This window comes from Dermochelys coriacea, chromosome 5 (genome assembly GCF_009764565.3).
Source record: "Dermochelys coriacea isolate rDerCor1 chromosome 5, rDerCor1.pri.v4, whole genome shotgun sequence".
Lineage (NCBI taxonomy): Eukaryota > Metazoa > Chordata > Testudines > Dermochelyidae > Dermochelys > Dermochelys coriacea.
In genome coordinates this window covers 90,264,729-90,275,659 of record NC_050072.1, presented here as the reverse complement: position 1 = coordinate 90,275,659, position 10,931 = coordinate 90,264,729, and the positions used below count along the sequence as shown (strand labels likewise).

At 39.0% G+C, this 10,931-nt stretch overlaps 1 long non-coding RNA gene across 1 annotated transcript; it reads right to left on the bottom strand.

Moving 5' to 3' along the window:
- Positions 1-393: 393 nt before the first annotated feature.
- Positions 394-9,918, bottom strand: LOC122460322. The gene is made up of 3 exons (XR_006281569.1): positions 9,822-9,918; positions 2,627-2,738; positions 394-2,133 (listed from the first exon to the last, which is right to left on the bottom strand). It is a non-coding gene; the product is annotated as an uncharacterized LOC122460322 (long non-coding RNA).
- Between the last annotated feature and the right edge of the window lie 1,013 nt (positions 9,919-10,931).

Here is a 10,931-nt window from a genome sequence, read left to right as displayed (position 1 = left end):
AATGGGAAAATGACCTGCTGCAAAGGCCACTAAAGTCTGATAACACCTAGTTAAAAGGGGCAACAATAATACACTTACAACTAGACTAAGCTGTCATTTTGTCCTGCCATTTGTGAGGCCTGAACACTGGAAAAGGCAAACTAATGGCATTGTAGAAAAGGAGTACTTGTGGCACCTTAAAGACTAACAAATTTATTTGAGCATAAGCTTTCGTGAGCTACATCCGATGCATCCGATGAAGTGAGCTGTAGCTCACGAAAGCTTATGCTCAAATAAATTTGTTAGTCTCTAAGGTGCCACAAGTACTCCTTTTCTTTTTTTGTGAATAGAGACTAACACGGCTGCTACTCTGAAACCTGTTTTAATGGCATTGTAAAACACATCATATCTGAACTGTCATAAGTAGCACTCTATTGTTACAATTGGGTAGTCTGAAACCATTAAAGATTGATAAGTACAATAGGTGTCCATACAGTATTCTTCAAGGAAATCATTTTGGATAGAGTCAGATGGCCACTGGGATAGAGAAACAAACAATGATGTAAGGCAGGCATTGGTTTTAGCAATGCAAGTTCTGAACATAGAAGATGGACAGACAATAATAGCACACACATTGCAAGAGACAGACATTTTTACAAGTTTAAAATGTTGGTATAAAGAACAATCTTGAAATATCAGCATTATACACAAAGGACTACTACCCAGCTTTTGGTAATATGTAGTTGGAAGGTCAATTTATTTTTCTTTCTTATGGGTATCAATACATTCATCTATGTTCTTCAATAAAACTAGCAGGGGGTGATAAGTATAGGGTAATAGTTAAAATGCTGAACAAGTACCCCATTTAACCCATGATTTACCATTGTGGATTTATTTCCAGAACCCACTTCCTTTGGAGCAAATTACAGTGAAGAATATGCTTTGACAGTTATTGCTTACATATGAGGATGGAATAAAAGAGCCAGCATCCAATGGAACAAAAAGAACCAATATGGGAGCTAAATGTTCAGCATTTTTGAAAATTAGGCCACCTGCTTAGGTGCCTAAATATGGATTTTTGATAACTTTAAGTTCCTATGGTTGAAATTTTTAGCCAAAAATGTTGAGGCAAAATTTAAAGCGAAGGAGGGTCTATTTCATGGATTACACAGAATTCTAATCCATTTTGCTTGTAACCAAAACAGAAGTTTTACCATGACCTCCAGAGGTGAAAGTCTAGTTCACTAACATGCTCAATCCTAGAAACTTGAATATTATTAGTTTTTTGTACTGCCAACCATAATATATAGAATAGAAACCTGGGCACGTTCTAAGAAAGTGGAGAAGAAGCAAAGTATTGAAGCATGGACAAATTGTAAGTGATATCGAATGGCTCGCCACAATAACAGCTAAATGTATTAAAGAGCAGATGAAGTGTAACAGGGTGCAAAGGCTTTCCTTGTCTTGCAGCCAGTAAACTCAGTCTCACACAAGTATAGAGGGAGGAATAATGAGGCAGGGTTGCATACTTAAGGCCCAATCATTCTCGCAGCAAAGGAATAGAAAACTGTTAAAAAACAGATCGACTTGATAAAAGCTGAGACACAGAAGACGCAAAAGGCTTTTGAGAAGGCAGAGTTCCAAACCTCTTTGCCACAGGGTTGGGTTATTACCCAGATTGTTTGTTTTCTAGGTATGCAAGACCACTTTTGTTTTTCTAAAGCTTCAAGAATGAAACCTTGAAGATGATAACTTGGTGACTGAAGGCTTCATTTTAGTAGATGGTAGATGTGCATTTTCAAAAATGCACCTTCTAAAATTAAACAGATTTCTTCATTTACTAGGTATTCTTGGCAGGGGCATGATATTACTGACAGCCAATGAGAAAGTCCTGTGTTTAAGCTTATACTTATAATAAAAATTGCAACTGGGAATATGAAATTTAAAAACTAATCTCCTTGTAGTGACTACTGTACAGTCCCTTTAATACTTGCTCTTCCTCTCAGCAACTCTTTATGAGATCTGGAGAATTTTGAAAGAAAACTCTTTAGGATGGTGACTCCTCTTAATAGTGTGTTGTTGCTTGAGATTTTGATGAGTGTAAGACAATAGACAGTCAAATGGTCAGACAGGGGTGAAGATCCTTGGTCCTCACTATCAAAAAGGAAAGGGTGATTCCAGGAAAAGATGAGTGAATTATTCTGACACCTCACATGTGTCCCCCCAGACTAAAGACTCCTCCCCCATTACATTTGCATTAAATAGATCTCAGAAAATGAAAACTATGCCATATTCTTTCAAATAAGTCAAACCTCTTCAAATTTGCCTGGTACTCTCCCCAAGAGTGCAATAATATCTAAATAACTGAGGCGTAGGAGAAGTGATCCATAGGCTGTGGAAGCCCCTAGGAGTGTCCAGGGGAACAGATTCTCCCCAACAGGTGGTGAAAGGACAGCCCCAAAGCCAGCAACAATGCCATCTTTTTGTAGGTGCTTCTCCTTAGTTTTCTTTCACCAAGTCTACAGCTAGCCAAACAAAAGTGGCAAGGAAACAAAATGTTAAATGAGGGGCATAAGAAAATTCTGAAACACCAGGTGCACCTTCCTGCATTTTAGAACAAAAAGTGTATGCAAAAAAATAAGCCTACCTGGTATTTATCTTGGATTCTGTGCTAGAATAACTTGCCAGTAGCAAATTCCATACACTGCAACCATAGTTCCTTCTACACACTCACGTTTCCCATCATCCGTACATACACACTGCATAGAAAAACATTCAAAAAGCCAGTATCAACATTATAAAAAAAATCCCCTAAAGCAGGTTATCGCCTCCCCTATATATTGGAGCACAGGGCTCTTATGCTCACCACCCATTCACAGCCAAGTCTTCCAAGCCTCTTTGTCCTACAGGATCATGTGCCCAATGATATTTTATATAGAAACTCAAATGAATATTTTCAGTAATGTTTTGGCATTAAACACTTTCTTTTTAATTTGTCTTCCTCATTTTCTGTTATTTCTCTTTCTGCTTTACTTCCCTCCTCCTCTTTCTACTGCTTACCTGCCTGTCACTTTTTACCTCAGAGAGCCCAGGTGAGTGAGGTAATATTTTTTATTGGACCAACTTCTGTCCAAGGGACAAGCTCCACAGAGCACTTCTTCAGGTGGAGCTCGAAAGCTTGTCTTTCTCATCAACAGAAGTTGGTCCAATAGAAGATATTACCTCACCCATGTTGGGGGTCTCACATCCTTGTACCAACACAGTTACAACAACTCTTTTACATCTCTTTTTCAGTGTCTGTTTTACCTGCACTTAAGGTCTGATCCAGTTCCCATGGACTTGAATGGGAGCTGGATCGCACTCTTCACTTTCCTTTTTCAATATTCCCTTCTAAATCTCCCACTCTTTGTCGTGCTCTTGATTCCCTTGCTTTGCAACTCTTTCCCCGACTCTCTCCCTGCTCCTTCTCTTACACTTTGCCTCTTTCTACCTAATCACCTGCTGGTGGCTTTTCCCACTTTTTTTTGGGGGGGGGGTCTTTTCTAGTCTCCTTCTGTGACATTACAATCTGGACCAATGAACAGCTATGTCCTGTCAGTTCTCCAACATGTGATGCCTCTTACACTGTTTTGCTGTGAGAGCTACCACTCTTGGCCTGCTCTCACACAACATGCAAGTTACTCCCAGTTATATTGTACGAGTGCTATAGCCAGCCACTCATGAATTATACTGCAGAGCAACAACAGCAAACTCCCAGTCTCAGACTTTCCCCAGAAATGTATGTCTTGTACTGCCCAGCTCTCTCGTGGACAATACAAGCTCATATAAAGTTTGTCATTTTATTAACAGAAAATGATATGCACAAATCCTGTTATCCCAAATGGAATTTCACCAAACACTTCAATCCAAACACACTGATTTAGATAAAACAGTAAAACAAGTTTATTAACTACAGAAAGATAGGTTTTAAGTGACTACAAGTAATGAGGCATAAGAGTCAGAATTGGTCACAAGAAAATAAAAATAAAATACAACTAATGCCTAACTTAACTAAGTGCATTCAAAGCAAAGGTCTCTCTCACCATGTTTCAGCATTCTTACTGGCTGAATTTCTTTCAGCCAGGATCCCTCCCCAACTAATTTCCACTAATGCTGCTTCCTTATTCTTCAGGTGTTGTTGATGCAGTGGGTAGAGAGAAAGGAAGAGATAAATTTGGGGCATCTACTCTTCCTTCTTTCTCTTCTTCGAGCATCATCTCCAGCTGAAGTTCAGGAGATAGAAAGGCTGTATGGATGAGAACCCCAAGCTGTTTCTTTATCAAGATGTAGATTTTTCTCCCACACCATTTTTCCTGCCAAAGAATGGCCACATAACTAGGTGATGTCCATTTGATTTTGACGACTCTGGCTGAGGCATCAGCTAGTCTTTTGTCTCTGGGAAACTGGTTTGTGACTGCTCCCCAGACTTGGAACATGTATTAGTAATATCATACAGTAGAATTTTATAATTTCAATATACAATATTGCCACACATATTTTACTAGGATAATAATGATCAGCAAATTATGAGTTTTCAAATGATACCTCACAAGGCATACTTTGTACAAAATGTATCAATCTTGTAAAAGGGGTGAACATAGGGGTGCAGACTGTCACTCTATCACCCCTTTTTTGATCTTTCCAAGTCTCTCTTCACCCATTCTGGATCTATTCATTCCATTCTCTCTATATCCCAGATGCTTCTAGTGTGTATCCTTCCTTTACTTAGGTCTGGCTTCAGGATTTTGGGGAGGGACAATAAGATGATGCTGTTAAAACTCTGCAGTGAATCTGACTCCTATTTAAAAGCATATATGTGTGTGTGTGTGTGTGTGTGTAGGGGGAGGGAGAGGGGTGGGTGGAAATCTTCAGCCCACCAACAACTTTCTGGAGTAGGTGAAGTGAAGTCCAGATGCCAATGTTGGGTTCAGTTCATAGTTTTCAGTACAGCTGGTCGAAAAATGGTAGATTTTTTTTTCCAAATAATTTTATTCTGAAAGTTATGTAAATTATTTTGAGATTTTTAAGTGTTTTGGTTTATACTTTGCTCCTTCTGTCATCCTTTACTCATTTTACCTTTTTTCCATTTTTCCACTGAAGAAGGGAATAGAGAAGTTAAGTGTGAAAAATTAAAAAAACTGAAAAAACAAAAACTGACAATTTTTAAATTTGTATTTTGCTGAAAAAAATAGAATATTTTTTAAAAATAAAACATTTTTCACAAAAAGTTCAGTTCTGAAACAAGTCAATCTGGTGTTTTAAAAAAATATCCATTTAGAAAACTTCAGACACCTCTAGGGAACAACATACAACAATGGTTCAATAGAGAAGTCTCTAAGTAAGCGGGGAATGACATGGATCATGCGGCCCCAGTCCACCTCTGGATTGTTTGTACAACCTGTGCTGCTTTCTAGTGGTGTCTAGATTTCAAAGATACCAGAGTATCCTGCACCTACTGAGACACTAACTACTTGTAAAACATAAGAATGCTCGGGGCCTGCCAAAATGGTTTCCTAAAAACTCCTGCACTACAATCCTGTAATACCATTTTGTAATGGCAATTCAGAATTCAAGAAATGTAAGGCAAGCAATGTTAACTTGATAGGTAAGCTCTGATCTTTTTGAATCAAAGTATTTAAAATCTTTTTAGCAGCTCAAGACTCACACCCAGATTCTCAGTTATGCCATAGCCCCTTTATGTCAGCCCTGTTGACAAAAATGGCCTATAAAGTTGGCAGAACCAGCCTCCATGGGAATTCCCATAATGCATAAGGCTTCCAATGAATGTCCCTACCTGCCCTCAACTCCATAGATATGCATGATGGTGGAAGGAATGAGTGATCAGAGTACACTGCCCTCTGGCTGTTCTAGGCTATTGCATTGGGCTGTTGCAGGCAAACATAAATTATATCAATCTCTGTGGTGGAATGGTGCATGGCTGCCTCCACAAGCAAGGAGCCCACACACGTGCTATATAGTATGTATATATAGTACTGCATATTCTGTTATCTCCTCTCCCAAAATGCACTGAATTTAGCTCAATGCAGTTCAGATAGAGGCCTTGGATTTTCTTTCTTATTCATTTTTTAATTAATACTTACAACACTAAGTTTGCCCATTATGCAAACACTTACACATATGATTAACTCTGCTAATGAGAATAGTCCCACTCACAGCAGTAAAGTTAAGCATATGTGTAAGTGTTTGTAGGATTGGGGTCTAAATCATTTCCTGTCCTGGACATCTAAATTCACCACTGTTACTTAACGGGAGAGAACATTTTATGTTAAATGTATGTGATTAACTAACATGGTTGTTTATGCTTGAAATATAATTATTAATATAACTCATGCAAAACTGGAACCACAAAATTGTATGGGGAATATATTCAGGGACTCCAATCACATTGGGAGAATCTGTGAGCATTAACACAAAACGTAATAAAGTATACAGGCCCAGATCATCCCCTCCCATGGAACCCTCCCGAGAGGGTCCTTGCTGCACACCAGGGCCAGCTCCAGCATTTTTGCCGCCTCAAGCAGCAAAAAAAACCAAAACCAAAACCAAAACCAAAACCCAAAAAAACCCCACACAACAAAAAACTTGTGGCTGAATGGAGTGGCGGAATCCTGCCCGCCGAACATGGAGGCGGAGTTATGGTGCGGCTGCCGAATTGCTGCTGGTGACCGAAGAAGAGTCCTGTCCCGGTGCAGAGTGGCCGCCGAATTCCCGCTGCTGCCGAGGGTGGATTGCTGCCCCAGAGCCCGACGTCCTGCTGCCCCTTTACATTTGCCGCCCCAGGAACCTGCTTGGTTCGCTGGTGCCTGGAGCCGGCCCTGCTGCACACTCCCGAGACTTGGCATTTCCAGGGGTGTGCAGGAGGCCTTGTGTTTCTACAGTAGTTCTGACTATTGTGTCCTTGTCAGTACAGCACCATTGGAGATAGGTGCCATGGAAGTCTCTTGGCAGCAGCTGCCTTCAGGACCAGAGTCACTATAGAAGAATAAGGTTTAGATAATCCTACAGATGAATTCTCTTTTTTTGACTAATCTCTGTATGGCCAATGGTGGGGACAATGTACATCCATCCTGATCCCCTCCCAGCTACACTTTCTCTCAGTCCTCCCAATCTCCACAGAGCCCAGACCACATGAAGAAGTCTCCACAGTGGCTGGGAAAAAGATGTGGGGAGAACAATGTTGAAGAGGTAGCGGAGTCTCACTTCTGTGCAGAAAAGGGGAGATAGCTATGCAGAGGGTCCCTTTCCTGTGTAGGCCTAGATGGCAGGATCTGAGTCATAAAAGTACAATATTTTTCTTGAATTGTGGGCTTTATAAGACTTCAAAGAAATGGAAACAGAGATAGACCAATGTTGGAAATGTAATACAGAAAATTCTGTTTTAATACACATGTGGTGAAATTATGTGATACTATATAATACTGAGAAAATATTAAACAAATTATGAATTGTTGGCATAGAATGAAAATTCCCAATTGGATACAAGAATGGTTCTCTTGGACACCCCACCTGAAGGTGATGTGGCTTCTTCTCAGAAGCAGACATTTCGGCATATTGGTTTTCTTTTTGCAGATTTATGTCTTGCATGACAATGGAAATCAGAAAGGCCCCCAGTAGTACATGACTGAGTTTGAGAAGTTTCCCAGAGTATCACCAATGAAAAACTAGTTTATAGGATTAGAAATACTTATAAGGTTTACAGGATAAGACTACTGAGAAAAAAATTGAAATCTTTAGCTGGACACAATGGTGTAAAAAAGACTGTTTCATTATACTCAATGGGTTGAATCATGCACGTGAATAACTTTACTCATATGAGCAGTCCTACTGAAGTCAATAGGAGTACTCACTTTTTTAAAGTTAGGCATGCGCTTCAACACTTCAAGAAATCAGAGCCTTACAATCTAGGTCCCATTACATAAAGCAAGAATCTTGATGATACTCCTGGTACGCTCATTTCAATAAAGAATTTTTTTTTAAAAATTCCTTAATAGTTCCTAAGGAACCATAAGTAACTAACATGTAAATCCTCCTTAGTTTGTGGACTACTGCTTCAATGGACTCTAATGAATACTTTGGAGCATTAAAACCTTAATGCTAGAGAACATTCTCAGAAGCTGTCTTAAATCTGTGTGCTAAAATTAAGTTGGAATTTGTTTTCTAAAACAGATTAACATTTTCACAGACAAATGTGGTTTTTTTTTTGTGTATGTAAAAAAATACCCTCACACTTCTACACACATATTTTTCCCCAAGTTACGCTGAAGTGCTTGGCTATAGTATGGAGACACAGTTTGAAAAAATTAAATTGACAAAATAGAACAATGTTAAAGTTACTTATTTTTAAAGAAAAAGTCAGAAACCATTACTCTTAATTGGTTTCCCATTCCTGAAACTTCAAAAGGTCTGAATAATTTTTAGTAGGTCTCTAGCACAATCTCTTCATTCAATAAAATGGCTAGATTCATCCCAGCTATAACTGCACTGACTTTACTAGGATTATATAAAGGATAAATTTGACTCGTTCACTCAATTTCTGTACCACCAGAATTTTTCAGTTTTTACTATGTGACTTTCACAGGTTAACAGAGCCTAACCAGAACAAAAATTAATTTGCTATTTGCCTGATCAGAAAGCTTTATAATACTTATTCAAAATAAAAATTGTTACCACCGTTTAGTTCCCACCTTTATAACTAAACATAAAGACAACACTTCAACGTGTGTGACCAGGTAAGTATGTTATGCTTATCTGGTTATTTAAATATAAAATATTGGTTGTTTATTCTGTTAAATTAGAATCTTCTATTATTTTACAGGCAGGTCTCAAAAACTATCACAGAAGCAAATATTCTAAACTAAAATGTAGGTGTCTATTAATATGATGTCTTTTACTAGGAAACAGACATTAATTCATTGTCACTTTCCTCCGTGAAATGGGGGCCTGACTGGATTTTTGTATCCCATTTATTTATTATTTAGGGTCAGATTGTGAGGCCCTTATTCACATTGGCTAACTGTTATTCACACCATTAGTTCTACTGAAATAAGGAGCTCAGCTTCAGGCCTTAACAACTAATAAGCAATCTATGTCTCACATTATTTGATAGAGCAAACTGTTTGGCTCACAGAGGTAAATTATGTATTTAAAATTATGAATGTCCTAGGGGCTTGGTAACTGGATAAGGATAATTGGATAATTTCACCTCTCGATTATTGAAGCCAGCTCAGCTTGGTGGTAACTAAAGGTCGTTTGTCATCTGACATATATTTGGTGACCCGTGAAAAATTAATTGATGTACTCAGTAAATAATAATTGCTGTACAAGTATCTGTGAGGTAATGGAGCCTCCTAAGTGGGAGACTAGAGACCTGATCCAAAGCTCATTCAGGCAATGAGACCCTAGCTTCCAACCCACCCCAGAATTTTTCGATTCCTTTGTACAATAAGCTAAGAACATACACTCATGACACAAGGGGAAGAGGTTTCCAGTGGTAACATATGCCTGGGTTGAAAAAGAGTACTATAACAACCTCCATTTTTCTATTCCTTCATGCATATTGAGTAATAAACGTTTGGTTTCCTGTTTTTGTCTTCTCTTTTCTTAGAGGGCTACCCAGATACCTTTTCTTTACAAGTCTGGTGCTTCTAAAACCCAGAGTTTGAGAGGAAAATGCCAGGATTGGTCATTTGAACAATTCCTTGAGTTAAAAACCTTTTCTTTACACCCACGTTTTAAAACACAATTTAAATATGTTGTTTTACCTGATGGGTAAATCTACTCACCTGTTGCTTGTGGAGATTCCTTCTTTTGGCCTGGTTTAAAAGCTGCTTTATACAGGGTTGTGGAGGCTCAGCTGAAGGGTATCCTGGGAAATGAGTTCCTAAGCTGACTGCTAAAGCATGGGAAATAGGCAGTATGGAATTCTGGGAAACTGTCTCCTCACAAGAGGCTGGGTGCTGAAGTGAAGAGTGATTGTCTGTGTGCTACATTTTGTCATCTTATTTTGCTTTTACCCTATGCCTTGAGCTCTGTCTCTTAATGCTATTTGTTGCAGTAATAAAAAGTGACTTTATTTGCACATTGGTGTCTGGCGGCACTTTCTTCATGAACCTGTTAGGGTGTCTGTTATCTATTGTAATTGCCCTTCAGTTAGCCTCCTTTGTTGACACTGGGCCAGATCATCAAAGGAATTTAAGCACATAATAATGGGAATTAGATGCCTAAATACCTTGGAGGATTGGGGCCAGTGTTGCTACAGAGGCAACAGACTGAATGAGCCAGTGAGTCAGTAGCATCTTTTGAGCAAAACCCTTCTTTAAAAAATAGTTCTGAATTAGCATGTGCCGTGTCTACATTAGCCTTTCTGGGGAATCTACTACTGTCTCACTATGACCAGTAGAGCTGCACCAGCGGAGACAGTGATGGAAGTGCTAGTGTGCCTAGGGCCCAAGGATTTTTAGCATGTATCAACTAAATCTAAGCAGAGCAGGTTTAGCTGGTACAATGATAAAAATGCCAGTGCTCTGTCTATACTTATGTTCCCACTGATGAAGCTGCAGTGGTGGTAGTGAAATGATGTGAGATTTCCCCAAAGCAGTTACTATAGATTGCGCCTTGATTTGAATTCAACTGTTAATAGAGCCAAAGTGTGAGGGGCAAGCTTCCTTAACTTGTGCTATGCCCGCACAGGTTGACTGCATTTTCACTTTGATCTGTCCAAACATGATAGTATCCCTTCAGCTTTCTAGCTTAAGAAACTGAGAGTGCACACTCCCTCTTCTTTAATTTTTATTAGCTAAAATTGATGATGTAAAGATAGAATGGGAAAGTATTTTTAAGCCACTTACTTGTTTCCTGGCATGCATCCTTGGCCAGTAATGGGGTCCACCATG